At 37.4% G+C, this 15783-nt stretch overlaps 1 protein-coding gene across 2 annotated transcripts in view; it reads right to left on the reverse strand.

Annotated features, from left to right (window-relative positions):
* Nucleotides 1–3335, reverse strand: part of crhr2 (corticotropin releasing hormone receptor 2) — a 31620-nt gene extending 28285 nt beyond the window's left edge. The window contains exon 1 of one of the 2 annotated variants that reach the window (XM_077724852.1): nt 3261–3335. The gene's annotated coding sequence lies outside the window, so the exon portion shown is untranslated. The remainder of the gene's footprint in view (nt 1–3260) is intronic. The other variant, XM_077724851.1, reaches the window with a different exon arrangement.
* Between the last annotated feature and the right edge of the window lie 12448 nt (nt 3336–15783).

Here is a 15783-nt window from a genome sequence, read left to right on the forward strand (position 1 = left end):
TATTTTCAGACTCCCTTCCCTATGTTTGCCCCTATTTATTTACTTGTGTAAAATGTTATTTCCAACATATCTACCATGTGATGAAAGGGATTTGCCCCCATGATGTGTTCTATTGATCAGCTCAGTCTTTTACCAGAAAAGATGTAATGTGACATGTTTCCGGTCAAAGTGTGTCCTCTTGTAATGTTCTAACAGTTTACCATCGATTCGACCAATTGACCGATGCAACAATGTCTTATCACTTGTTTACTGACACTCATAAAAGGATTACATGTTCGCTCCACGTATTGCCCTTGAAATCCCAAGACAGAAATTTGCATGCAGCTGAGCAGGGTGCATCCTCATCTCATATAGTAGGCTTCTACTCATGTTTATAAATATAAAACTCCTAATTGTGCTATAAATATAGCCGCCGGTGATTTACTAACTAGGTTGTGTGCCTTGTCAATCACATTTTTCTTGCAATTTGATTAATCAAACATTATCCATGTGGAGTAAATGCAGAATATCATGCATGAAATTGCCTGCAGACTACATTTTTAAATACCAGTAGGTGCAAAAATGAGGATTCACGACCACTTGCAGAGCTTAAAATCTCATTTGCTTGAACCAATTCGTGCTTATAAATGAGTACAGTCCTTTTATGGTTATATAAGACATTTGCTGAGAGTTTTTAAGCCTTGTCAATATCATCCTAAATGCTCAGTCCAGTGGATTGGACGTCTATCAGCATCATTGACCCGTTTGGAGTTAAACCAGTGATCCTCAAAGTGTAGTTTTACCAGTTTTACTTAGTCTTTTTTACATCCATAACTGTGCATTTCTCAATTACAATTCAAAGTAATATTCAAGTTAAACAACAAGACATCGCTATTGAATGTTTAAGAAAGGTTTCTTTAAAAAAATGTAACAGCATTGAAGAATAAAACTTCAGCACGGTAATAATGTTCAATGTTTTTAAAAATAAAGAAAAACCCAACAGTTTTTGAAAGATTTTACACTAAGGTCAAATTGGCCTTCAAAAGGGAAAAAGCCATCCGCCAATCAAGTTTGAGGTCTCATATCAGAACAAAAATGAAGACTGTAAAGTATATGAGGTCTCACATAACTCTTATGAAGCTAACAGAATGGAATATGAGATTTATCGTGTCCATTAATTAACGTAATCATTATAGCTATGCCCACCCTTATGAAAATATCATGATGTTTTTCTCAGGTTAGTTTTATTACCCCACTTCCAAATGATGTCAACAGGGTTTTGATCCTTCGGCTGCCCGCAATTAGCATATACAGCCTATGCTCCCACTCTTGGGTTAATGTAACTCATGTCGTAAAAAGATGTTGCGACAAATTGTCAATCAGCGTCGTGTTTGGTGGACCCATTCCAATGGCTGACTGAAATACTTGATTGCCTTGCACAACATCACTTTTCATAACACTAATACTGTTGTGTTCTTCACAACATGTTCCTCATTTTTTTTATTAAATGTCCCTGTATTCCTGTACATTAGCTTCTGCTCTCTCTCTCTCTCTCTCTCTCGCTCAGATGCGGCTGAGATTGATGAGATTGATTGCAGCGGAAATCACCCGCTCGGCCTCAGATGATGACGCGGGTGCGTGCCACATCAGGAGATGTTCAACTGATTAGCCCAACTCCACTTTGTATTCCATTTGAACACAAACAAGGATTATTATCTGATGTTGTAAATGGATGGAATTATATACTATATATATATATCGTATTTAGTGATTTTTTTTTTTGGCTGGTGCGACTTATAGTCTGGAAAATACAGTAATTGATGGATATTGCAGTGCTGGTCAAATAAAGCTCTGAAACGTGTAGGAGTGAAAAAAAATGTAACATGTAAAAGTAAAATTATTAAATCATTATAACAAGGGAATGAATCTATTTCCACATGCAAAACCTTTTAGGATATTTTTTATTGTCGTCATTTTTTTTTTCATAATCCTCAATATTTTCATTTGAAATCTGCAGCAGAGTTTAGTTTAAGTGTCCTTCTTCAACTCTGCCAACTACAATAATCAAGCGCTTGTAGTATGACTACCTTTACTACACAAAGTACAATGTCAAACTGAACTTGAACTGTTGTAAACAAAGAAATCCATGTCTCTGTGAATCTTACAGTCTGTAAATGTACCTGACACAAACCCATAAAAATAGACAAAAACAACCCCAATGAGACACAAAATTGACCACACATCCCCCTTTCCAAGAATAAAAATACACAGTACTATAATCAGTGTTGCTCTATCGCAAAATAGTCCTCAAAATATGAAGAAAAAAAACTTTACAGTGTCTCTAGAGTTTAAATACAAGTCCTACTAATAAGTCTAGCCATCTTAAACAGGCACTAAACAATCCAAAGGTGATAGGATCTGTCTCAAGGTTGCCTGAGCTCAAGAACTAATAAAAAGCACAGCAGAGACAAGACAGCGCAACAAGAAAAGAGGTTGAACATCCACTCAAGTGTTCTGCTTTAATGCGATTCATTCAGCTCGATTTATCAACACCTACAATCGTAATGTTGTCATAAACACAGTGCAATCCAGGCTTCTGTTTTAAGCCATATCAATACTTTTACATTAGAACCTAGGTGCTGTGTCCTTTACAATTACTTACAATATTTTAATTACTACAATGGATCTTTGTTAGCTTAGTATTTGAAAGCTCCTTCGTCTATTGCAGTTGTTTTTATCTTTGTGGTCATTGTTGGTCCATTCTCTCATGGCACAATGTAGGTTTTATGTCCCATTCAGCCTAATTAGAGTTTGATATGCGTTTTTCTTTTAAGAACAAAGAGATATGAGTGAGAATGATGCTTCATCTATGAACACAGGCGATGCCCCCATTGATGGTACTTGGCATTTGTCATTTTGAATGTTATATGACTAGAAAAGAACCACTTGAGTTTCTACTTTTCATCACCAGGTCCATTACTGGATATGTGCACTTGCATGTGAAGTGACTATTAACAAATCAAAGAAGGGTATTTTCATATTTTTCATCACAATTCATTTTGATTGTCAAGTAGGAATATAGGCCACCCGGTATGTGAGTGGTTAGTTTGTCAGCCTCTCAGTTTTGGGGTCTGAGGTTCGATCTCAGGTCGGTCCTCACTGTGTGGACTTTGTATGTTTGCGTGGGTTTTCCCCAAAAACATGCAAGTCCCCCTATGCAACCCAAAATCTTTAACTTTGCCAATATAAATACTAAATATAACAAGGAGTAACGTACTCACATTACCAGGTGAAGCTGAGACAATCAAACTTTACTTTGCACTAAACTTTCTAAGGATGGAAAGGACTCCACTGCATGAGAAACCAAGTCAGCATGTCAGCTTGAACTAACAAATAAAAAGGGTTTAAATAAGGACAGGAAGTGAATCTTGATTGGAGGAGGAATGATGGGGAAGTATTCACAACTGTGTTGGCCTGGGCAGGGCTTTGTCACAGGGGTGGAGCCACAGCTCCATGTACCTGTAAAGGTAAAGAAACCACACCCCTCCTACAGGCTGCCAGCCGTAACACTAGGTATCATTGGTTGTCCGTCTCCTTGTGCCCTGCGATTGGCTCACAACCAATTCAGTGTGTCACCCACCTGGGTGCCCATATTTACCTGGGATAGCCTCCATCACCCCCAGAGATCCTTGTGAGGATACGTGGCTGGGAAAATGAATAAATGAATGGACTATGAATATATGAATAGTAGGAGTTTGGAGGACTCTTTTTGTACAGACTGTAAAATTAAATGCTGTATTGGCGGCCTAATAATGGACATTATAAAAAGGAACGGGAAAGACAAATGATATTCAAATTATTTTAACACAAATCTGTTAGGTATTACTACAAGCATTTTTAAGGGTTGTTGATTTTTTGGGGTGGGTTGACTTTGTATTCTGAGCTGCAGTCACACAGCAAACTACACACAACATAATGAGTTAAAAGGGGCATAAACCATCGACGGCTAATGTTTAGCAATAAATTGCAAACTTTTAGATACTTTTTTCCTCATTAAATCGTCTGCAATGCTTTCTATTTATTTGCGTTTTCATCTTTAGAAGGCTGCAAAGTTGACAATTTAACCCAGCAGAGATGATTGCCGTACTGCAGCACATTTTTCATTTGACTCTTAAACAAGTGTATTTCTGAACTAAACAAAACAGCAAATGCATTGCGACTCTGCTTTATATAACCACCACATAAAATGATTCATTCATGTTCATTCAATCTCAAAATCACCTTGTTTTACTAAACTATTCCATTTCTTAAAAGAGATCCTTTTTTTATCAAAAAATTGCAGAACAGTGAAATATATTACCCAATCTGGTTTAACACCTGGGCATTGTACTGTGTCAGCTACCTCTAAGGATGTGAAATTATATAGCACAGGCTTTGGATAATAAACTTGACGATGCTACCCATTTTACTGTTCCTTCTTTTCAGCGTAGTTGAACATCTGCAGTTCGAGGCCTTCTGAATGAAATTGACTTCAAATGAATTAAGTTTGGTTTGGAATAATTATACAATAGACTCAGTCTGACTACCAACTACACATTTAACAACACAAAAAAAATACCAATAAGGTATTTTTTACTTTGTTGCACACTTTCCAAAGCATTTGGTCACAAAAAAACAACAACTTTGCAACAATCTTTGCAACAACAATCAAAAATCCAACACAATCGCCCTAAATTTTGAATTTCAACAATACTATTTAATCATTTATTTAGCCATTTTACACTAATAAATAATACCTGTGCATATATGGATCGTATTTTTGTAGACAGGACGGTCATGTTTCTCACATAAAACAGTGAAAGAAAATAATTGTACATTTCCATTTTACCACAAATTCTTGTTATTTTTTTACCTCAAAGCTTTGCTATTTCATAAATAGTGTAAACCTGGCAATTGAAACTCATAGCTGTGATTTATTAAAGGAAAATGTAAACAAATGTATCATATTTTTACCCCTCACTCTAACACATGAAACTGTCTTGAAGCATTGGTGTTATTTCAATGCTTTTATTTTAGCTGTCAGTGAAGGAACATATTGCAACTATATATGCGTAATGGTACTCATGACTCTTAGGCTGAGCGTATATTATTGGTGTGTAAAACTGTGGTACAACATTGCTCACACGTTATTGGTATCCCATAAACAGGCCTCCAATTGATACATTTTAGACACTCAAGTAACAATTCTGTGCTATGTACTTGTAATTGAAATGTTATTTAAGTAACATCCTCATTCCCAATAGAGTTGTTGTTTAATGTGTTATTGTGTAACGTTCCTCAGCAAAAATTTACACAAAAATGATGTTATTTTTCTGAGCCAGTGTGGCATAATCATTTATTTGGTTATAAATTGTATGGTTTGAAAAGCTATCCTGTTAACACACCTCAGGCAAGGAGCTTTTTTAATTGATGTACCAACAGGTTGATGGTCATTTGAGAGAAACAATGGCCTTAAATTAAAATATATTTTTAAAATACCAAATTCAAGCTTTTTTTTGTTTCAGTAAACATGTGCAACATTTCACATTGCACTTTCTGAAAGCGATATCCACTCAACTGAGAATATTTATTAGACTTTGTGACTCAGATTTAGCTGCAAGTGTGTGTGGGGGGGCTGGCATCGTCGGGGGGGCTTAGGAGTTATACACAGTTAATTCCACAGCCTAGAATCCTCTGACAGTATAATAAGGCTTCATTTCATTGATTCATTTCGCTCTCCCTTGCCCACCATGAGTTAGTTACTAAGTAATATACAACACTAGTCTCTGTAGTGTATCTATTTAATTATACGGCTGAGTTCATTTCAACCTTGTTGAATTTTGTATTGTAGTATTTTATTTGGATTGTTCATGTTTTTTCTAATGATCAATACTGGGTTCATGTTTCGAATGATTCTTTTGCTCTACTTTGTTGGGATATCATAAAATATAATATATGCATATATTTAAATAAGAAGAGTCATATAAATTGAAGTTTGATGGCATAAGAAGTGATTGTGAACCTGTTTTCAGGCCAATCTGCCTTTGGTTTAATGTCATTTTATTACTCCGCTCACCTTTCAAGTTGCTGTTGAATTGAATTAAAGCTCAGGATTGGAAGTAAGAGCTGAATATTAAGTGCAGGAGAAAAAGGCTGCTTCCTACCTGAGGGCACCAGACATATTGACATTGGGAATATCTATGGATTATATAAAAGATGATCTATTGTTGCCCTCTGCTGGAGATCATCTTCTCATTCAACTACACCCTGAGCCATTTCATTTACTATACTGTTGAATGTGACTGCTCTATTTGATAGATTTATTTGATAATTAATTTCCATCATGGGGTAAAGGTGTAAAAGTGGAATTGTTGACTCATTTGAAAAAGATAGGATCACTTGGAAATCATTACAGACGACAATAAGGTTATTTGAATAGTGAATTTCTGGAATGTGAGGTTTTATTCAATACCTTGTGTTTCAGTCTTTGAATATGTTTAATGAGCGCATATTTTTAAATTGACAGATACAAGAATTGTCCAGTAACCATGCCTTTAAATCTCCATCAAACTGTAGTTGTCATGGAAAGCCAATGTCTCAGGGCAAAAACCCCTCTTTTCTGCACCAAGAAAGTCTTTTCCCATGATTTATTGATGAATGTCATTTCAGCATCGAGTCCTCAAAACTCCATTTCACATTGCCTTGTGTGTGTTTTGCTCAAGGAGATCAAAGTTTGCTGGAAATGTTCTGTGAAGGCCAACAATGAGTTTCTGGGATGACGACGCTTGGGGCAGTCAAGCGTGGTTGGGACATATCCACGTTCAGTCGGGTACCCATGGAACTTTGATGGAAATCAAGACGTCTATTGATTGCTTGGAGGGCAGGGAAAGCCTCCAGGGAAATGTGTTTTCAAGAAACTTGGTTCAAAAACATAATGCAAAGGAAGTCTGGGCGCTATATTGAGTCAACAATGCTTTCTATTTGGGGAAATAGAATGGGCTTGGTGATGTTGATGTCAGGTGATGGTCACGTTTTAGCAAAACGTGCATAGATCCCCACCCAGGTCATACACCAGACCCCATATGACTGCTATGAGAAGAGACCCAACGGTTTTCCCATCTGGCGGAAGGCAGACCGACCGATCCTTCCCGTTTACTCTCCAGCGTACAATTCTGTCACCGTGGTGTACTGTACATTTTCTCCTGCCAGCCAAATAAGCCATTAAAATACCATCAGAGATGTGAGCAGAGAGCAATTACTGATAAGAAATGAATATGCTGCACGTACAACTCCCACAAAACTTCCTCCTTAACACTCCAAGGTTTCAACTAGCACTTTCTCATAGTTGATAAAGATGACTACTAAAAGCTTACTCTGAAGTCCTTGTGTCAACACTGTTCAACTCTGGGTTTTACCAGAAAGGTCTGACCACAGCAATCAGGCGGTCAGAGATAAGCAAATGTCATTTTTTTAACCTAAGTAGACTCCCCTAGAGCCAAAAAAAATGATGTGTTGTAGTAATGTTTGAAAGGTAGATAATCCTTGTCTGGCAACATATGATTGAGCATCCTTGCCAATGATGTGAATGAAGGAGTTTCATTTTGGATCAAGTAACCTTATGGTAAAGTGTGATTATATATGTTAGCGCATCGGCTTCACAGTTCTGGAGTCGAGGGTTCGATCCCTGTTTGGTATAATATATGCATATATGCAGACGAGCATATAACAACAACAGCAATAACACTTTCTTGGGTGGGTTTAGAAGCTGCAAAGAAACAAAGATATCCCCTATAGCAGCATTTAAATATAACAACACCTGTTTGAACTTGGTTTTGCATCCTTGGAAACAAGACATTAAGAGAGCCCCAAATGCAAATTATATCACCTTGGAAGCCGACACAGAAATATAAAAGTCAAGACATAAAAGTGCTTGGTGCAAAATCTGCAAAGCACGTCAAAGGAAAAGGAAATAGCAATTTGAATGAACATTTATGGGTAGAAAATGGCAAAAGATTAAAATGTTTCCTGGTTTGGGAGCGAAAGGAAAAACAGGGAAAGCTCAAAGCAATAACAAAAGGCAACACTTGTTTGAAGGATCTTAAGAGGTCTGAACATTTAAAAGAAAAAAGAACTGTTAAGATAAATAGGGCCAAAGATTGACAGCTAGTATATTTGTCTGTGGGTTTATGTTTGTCTATGTCGCACTGCATTTTTCAGCTTCCGACAAAGTAGGCGACTTCACCACATTTGCTTTGTTTACCTCTTGGAGAAAATGACTGTTAAGAAACAATGATGTTGAAAGTGAATTAAAAGCTGTGATTACATGGACAATTTACTCCTCTTTGCTGTAAAAATGGGAAAGAGGGCCACAGAAGCCTTAACATACCTTCATTACAAGGGTTGGATGATTTTCCGACTTAATTTGATCCATATTTGATTCACATTCATAAATGTTTAACCCTTTCCATATTATGTGTTATGTAATTGACTAGCTGTCATATATCTATTTGGTGCATTTCATTAACTTTCCCATTTGCATATAAGTGCAACCGTCTAATCACCCTTTTTTTCGTGGTCGGAAACTCTCCTTTAATAGCTTTTACATTTCTTTTAAGGTTTGGATAAAATGGCTTACAGCTCTCTCCAGTGCTAGAAACTAAAGAGAAAAATAAAAAGGAACGAGGAGTGTTGCTGACCTTTTTAAATCTGATGCAATATCATAATTAGACTTGGTGATATTTCCCATTTGAACAACTCCCATTAAATAAGGTTAAGGTTGGCTGAAGGCAATTGCAAGTGCGTTGAGCTAAATGATGCCACTTAAAATTAATGGCAAGTTCTATTAAACGAGCGGGTAGGAATGGTGGGATACCTATCAAAAGGACTGACATGGGTTTGTGGAGTGCACAACTCTTGAACTTCCTTAACTTTATTTAACTGGATTGGCTCCAGATTGTTGGAGAAACAGAAACAATATCATTCCAGTTTTTCTTTTTGAATGGTACTCTGAAGAGCTCAGATCTCCGCCAAAGCTGAAATATGAATAAAAAGCACAAAACACCTGTTTTTTTTTTAATATGCCTGTCCATTCATGAGGGACAAAAACACTCCTTGTTCCCTTTCAATATACAACGATTAGGAAAAACTGGCAATGGACACACAGTTGTGTTTAGTTCAATAGCTTTTACAAATACTGCAATTTTCGACTTTAACTCTTGTCTTTTGGTATGAATTTACTATTATACAATGTCAACATCTGTGGTTTATAGTCCATTCTTTCTTATGTCGCTCTGAATTTTTTTATTATTTAGCTGGATAGTCAAGTGGGTGGGTGGTGAGTACGTGTGCCTTGCAGTTCTAATATCAAGGGTTCAATCCCTGGCTCCCGCCTTCCTGTATGGGATTTTCTCCCCTGTGCCTGCCAGGGTTTTTTCAGGGTACTCCAGCTTCCTTCCACATCCCAAAAAACATGCATGGTAAACTAATTAAACACTCTTTTCCAAGAGTGTGATCGTCAGTGTTTGTTTGTCTATCTCTATGCTGCAATTGGCTGGCGATAAATTTAGATTCCACCCTTCCTCATGTTCATAGTTAGCTGGGATATGCTCCTGTACTTTCATGACCCTTGTGAGGATAAATAGTACAAAAGATGAATGAATATTGCTCTAACAATTTTGTGTGGACTATCCTGCAGTTTGTAGACCTGCAAACATTTTAGAATCCACAACTTGTTTCCGTGGCCCTTAACTTTTATGACTCAGCTTGGCAATTCACATTAATTCAGTCCTAATTTGTGCATTTGAAGGGGTATTCCTCGATACTCCAACAGGGCGGTCATTTGCACACAATGCGTGGAAGCCGTTATTGGATTGTTTCCTTCCCGTCATGAAGACAGCGGCTGTGAGGGAACAGGAGACGGGAGAGTCCCGTCGTGGGTTCTGTGAGAAGATCCTGCCAACACCTGCCCTGGTTAGCTGCCACGACCCCTACCACTTCCGCCATTCGGACCCCCGTTGATTATCAGTCGACACGGCTTTGTGTTTTGAGATTTAAAGCCGGCACTCGTGCATGGAGGAAATGTCCTCGATTGTTTTTGTGTCAGCGTTGGCGAGGAGGGGGGAATTATTTGACGCAATTGCCATGTTCATTTGTTACATCATAGCCAAGGTATATTACGCACGTGTAATCGTGCTTGTTGTGTAATTTAACAGTTTAAAGGCCACTTGGGCTGCTACTGGAGATTTTTGTTTCCTATTAGTGTCAATAAGGTCAGCGTTCGTCTCTAGTAAAAAAAAATATTCACTGGTTTACAAGCAGGAAACATGTTGATTTTGGATCATGATTGAATCTAGTAAAATGGAAGAAAAGATTTTTAGAATAAAACTAGGCCTTCTCAAATGATATGATGGTTATTCCTAATCAGAAACGCACTAATTTGAGGAAATTACAATAAAATACTAGTTTTAATTAGATAACTGCAGCAAGAGCATTTGTAATATTAATTTAGTGTGAAATGCAAATCTAGTATTGTTATACAAGAGACACATTAATGTCGGTTTGTAAATGTCAATCAGCAACTGTATGTACAATTATATGCATTCTTGATATCTTGAATTTGTTCCAACTAAAACGTTTTATGTTTGATTAATTCAATCACAAGTTTGAAAGGGATTGACAGCCCTAAAATTCATAGTTTGTGACAATATTATCATTTTTAAAGCCCAATTTATTGAATTCAGTAAACAAATCGTCTGTTTGTCCCGATGCACTTTGTAACTTGCATTTCAATCATTTTCTCTTCTCTTTTGTTGTCAAGTGAATTGTGAGAAATCTGTTTGCTTTAGAATCCAGCATCGGCATTCTTACTCAGTCTGACATTTTGTGAACAGGGCACACCCAAGATGAGATATCGCTGCAACTGTAAGTGCTTTCAAACACTGACAATTGTTTTTGCGCCATTAGAGCCGTGAACGGAAATGTCAAGCCTTGTCAAAATTCACATGGCTGTCCCCTTTTCCTGTCATTCACTGACACCAGACGACAGCTCTGGCACTTCATTAAACTCACCGGCGGTGCTTTTACTGAATATTGATCGGGTCAAAAATGACATTCCGTATAAAAGCTAGCTCTGCACTTTAACTGTCCATCAATCCAATTGCTTATTTTCATTGTGGGTGAACTCCAGTTGTTTTCCACTAATGCAGCAAATTATCTCATCTATTGGAGATTTATATGCAAAGTACCATAATAATACCAATAGACAACACAATTTTTGTTATTTTAGGTCTGACGATTGTTTTTAACTAATTTATTGGTGCAGAATTCAAACCCATTTTCAGTTTTATCAATATATCATGGAGTTTTTGTATCCAATATCCATTTTTCTTATTGATGAAGAGAGCCATAAACAAGTCATATTTTCTATTGTTATTCCTTGAAAGCCATACTCTGAATTTAGAAGTCAAAATGCATGTAAATTAGTGCCTTTTTTTTAGTAATTTCACCACTTTTAAAGTAGAAAAAAAGGAATACTTTTAACAACATTCCTATGCAGTTGCTTATCAATGAGAGTATGCATTCCAGATGAGTCAAATGCTAAAAAAGAAGAAGTTTAAAGCTCTTCTAGACATAGTATCTCAGGTTTCCATATTTTAGCTCACAGAGAGCCAGACACCCATCAAAAGAGCCACATGTGGCTCCAGAGCCATAGATCCCTACCCCTGTTTTAGAGGCATATATCCAAACCATGATATAATAAAAAAAACATTAAAACAGATTGAATAATAGCAGTATGGAAACAGGACAACTTCCTCAGACAGAACAAGTTTGCATGTAAAGTCAGTCAAGGATTGTCCCAAGATATTCATCATATTATACATTTGTCCCATTCATTTAAGTCACAGTGACGCAGTCAGGAATTTCTGATAGCATCCGTTGTTGCGAAGGGAAAGAAACAGGATTTGTGAAGAAAGCACACAAGTGGCACATCAATGCATCAACTCACTGATGTTTTAAAGCCTTTCATACATAATGCCGTGTCCTTTTTCTACAAAGTGGACGCACCTAGAATGAAAAAGCGATGACATGACCCCCGTCATGTACTGAACAACGGAGTTGATGAGACATACGATAGATATCACACCAATGAGGCCAAAGGCGACACCGCAGCCGGTCAATGGCGAGGCTGGCCGGGAGCCAATACAAATAATCTCTTGATTCCAGCTATCATTCTTCATTCTATTTGATTTGAGGACTTTCCTAGCAGTTGCATTTCATTGCCAGAAAGTCCATTTTATTACTTGCAGACTATACACCTGAAATTACAGCACACCTTTAGACTTTTCAGCATTTTGATTCACCAAGCTATGGCATTAAACATAGTAGTTTTGTTGAAAATTTCCAGACAATTTTGTCGCATTTGGAAAAAAAATCCAAGTCATTTTGTTTTGTTGTGGTTCTCCTCAGCATAGGAAGTGTAGAATTCTCAGAAGGCGCGTTAACAAAATGCCTGTTGCCTTATCTGGGAAGAAGCTTGTTTAGTTTGGCAACATCCTTGTATTCTGAAACGTGTCATGGCACCGGAAGGCCATATATTTTTTCAACTCTTTGCACCCTTCTCAATGGGTTTGACTTTCAAAAGTAAATGGTTGCATTTGAAAACACTTTCTCGGCTTTTGTAAATCAAATCACAACATTTCCTCAGTGGGCTAAGAACTAGAAAGCTCCCAAACTAGGCAAAATTCAGTTATTGTAGTATGTGTGCTTTTTCTCTATTTCTGAGCATTGTAAAATCTATGCTTTGCATCCGCCGCCACATTTACCACCGGTAAGAAAACAAAACATTTGTGAAAAGCTTAGTCAGGGCTTTTCGGCGCCACAACAACAGAGACCGCCATGTTGGTGAAGATCCCCATGTCAGATCCCCCATCCGTTTGACACAGTTTCCACTGCGGATATCGCCGTGTATATTCCCCCCTCTGCGTGACGTGCAGGCACGGCACGAGAGCTTTTATGATGTTTTCACACATCATAAATTCCCAGTACCTGCCTAGTATCGCCATGTCCCTGCAGGGAGATAATAAAAAGGAGCCAATTGTTTCAAGATAACCAGACTCGATTAGGATTTTATTACCAGGCTGCCGTCCCCCTGAGGAATTGGGATAACATTAACCTCTTTGGAATGAAAAGTATTTGATGAATGAATAAAAAAGCCATAGCGCCCTAACTGATAAGAATGGACCGCATTTGAAAACTTGCACATGGATTTAAAAGGCTTTGAAATGATTGCGCAAAACGGAACTTTTTAATTGTTCATTGGCCTTGAATTGAATGCAAAAAGATTTTGATTAAGGGTGTGTGTGTGTGTGTGTGAAATTACTTACCATTAAGCATGTGAACAGATCAGCAGCTTTCGTTATAACTGCTTCTTATCCAAATTTAAGAGGAACATATTAAAAAATGTTGACTCTGACGGGCTCGTTGACTCATTTGCAGCCGTTCTTGGTAAGAGAAGTCCAATCAGTTTCAGCTGGGAAGGACTGACAGTCAATGTTCATGCTTTTCAGTTTTGATTGACAGCAATCAAGATGTCAATCATTATCACCTGTTGGCCTCTCCCAGTCAACATGGAATGATCTTTATTATTTATTACTGTCTTTGGAAAAAACATAATATCCAAGAAAAGTATAAAAATCCTGAAAAATAATTTTATGATTCAGAAAACAAACAAATCACATTTTACAGGACAAATTATCTTCACTTCACTGACTTCACAGTATTTTTCATGGTGAAACAAATGTCAATCTTTTATGGGGTAACAAAGAAACAAACAACAACATGGTTGAATATGGCCTTTATGGCTTGAATTCATGAATAATAGAAGCACACATTTTTCAATCTGTGTTTTTCTGTAATTTGGCACCTTTAAAAATTCAAACACGAAAGTGGGTGGGTTAGCAGGGTCCACCATTGAGCCAATCTGGTGTAAAATCCTGAACTCTTGCCATTGGGGGTGTCTTTCAGGGAGGTTTGCTTGACAACAAGGGGGTCTTCCTACCCCACACAGTGCAGTGCTTGTTTATAACCTGCATTTTTCGAAGGGGGTCTCTTGGCACAATGGCCCCAGAATTGCAATCTCCTGAAAATAGCAAGATTTACCATGTGTGATTGTTTATGTCATGGAAGGTTCACCATAGTCCATGCAAATGGACTAGTACTACATCTGCCCCACAATCTAAAGGTTCTGAGTTTGAATCCCTGTTCCAAAAAAAGGGCAAGCAGTCTCTAAAAATTAGACACACCATTTATCTTTACTCCATTTGAAATTTTTAACCACTAGTCACCTCTGAAGTGCTCAAGATAAGAAATTCCAAGTCTTCCAAAGGTCTTAGTTATCTCCATTGACTCAGTGTTATTTTAGCTTTTCTTTTCTTTCGGTTTTACATTCTGAATTACGCATTCACTTTTCAGTTTCATGAAATACTTCAATTGTATCACGCGAGAAAGATTTACATTTGACAAGTGAGTATCTTTCGGAGGGGAAAATGGCTTAACGTAATGTAGGTTCGTTATTGGCCTGTTTCTCATTTCAGACACATTTTACTTGACTCATTTGTAAACCTTGGCGGGTCAAGTTTACGCAGACGGGCAGCACTGGAGTGATGGTACCTTGAACTGAGAATGTGGAGGGGTTTGTGTATTTGAAAGAAATGATAGAAAGGAGTAATGGAAGGTGGTGATGGTGGGGACTCACACCAGGGAGTGATAGCAAGCTGAGTCATTTGTTAGAATGTAGTCAGAAAAACAAAAAATGCACATCTTTGTTCAAATGTGCTCAATTCGCATCACATTCAAAATGATCAGTAACATGTATATTTTAGTTTATTTAGTAAATTCTCATCTCATTTTCTGAACCGCTTTATCCTGACTCGGGTCCCACATTGATTATTGTGGAAGAAAATAAAGTAAAGAATGCAATAAATTACTTTTCTTTTTCTCTGTTCTATCATCAACGTGTTGTAACATTCTGATATTGTTCGCATAAATAATATGGCTACCATTATTAGTTTCTATTAATATGTATTTGACCACTAAATACTTTAAAAACAGAATGTTTTTTTCATGTAATGATCCTTCTTAAATAACATGATTTTCACCCCAAACCCTTTGAGTTTGCCTTTTGTGAAGTATTCTCATTTTTATACGGAACATAAATTGTAGTTCCAATCCCTGTCTGGAACTGCGAAAATCTGCTAATAATTGACAAATACTTTGCCTATAGTAAGTACTTTTGTCCTCAAGTAGCTTCAACATGTTCCTTATCACTAAAATGCCACATGATGGCACTAAAGAAGTAAATAACATGGCAATTTGCTTTGCTATTTTCGCTCATATGTCCTCTACAATCCAACAACTTGTTTCTATTTCATTTTCCTGCCAAGACACACAAGCATACAGTATTTGTTTACGGTGGTCTCTTCAGTAGAAGGGACACATCGGAGCAATTAGTAAAATGAGTCCCCCCGCCTGTCACAGGCAATTTTGCGGGTCGCTGCTTTTCCGAGTGCCTGGCGCTCCTCCGCCTTTAACCCATGGCTCTGTTGGCCCACCCGTTGCCACATGGCCAGAAAAATGTGCAAAACAACACAAGGGTATTATTATTCAGTATGAAGTTTTTCTTATCTGATCAATGAAGGATCGATAAAGGGGTAGTGTTAACTCTTTTAGGCACAGTTGTCACTTATAGTGAGTCTTTTCAAAAGTTAT

The sequence above is a fragment of the Stigmatopora nigra genome, chromosome 9 (genome assembly GCF_051989575.1).
Source record: "Stigmatopora nigra isolate UIUO_SnigA chromosome 9, RoL_Snig_1.1, whole genome shotgun sequence".
NCBI lineage: Eukaryota > Metazoa > Chordata > Actinopteri > Syngnathiformes > Syngnathidae > Stigmatopora > Stigmatopora nigra.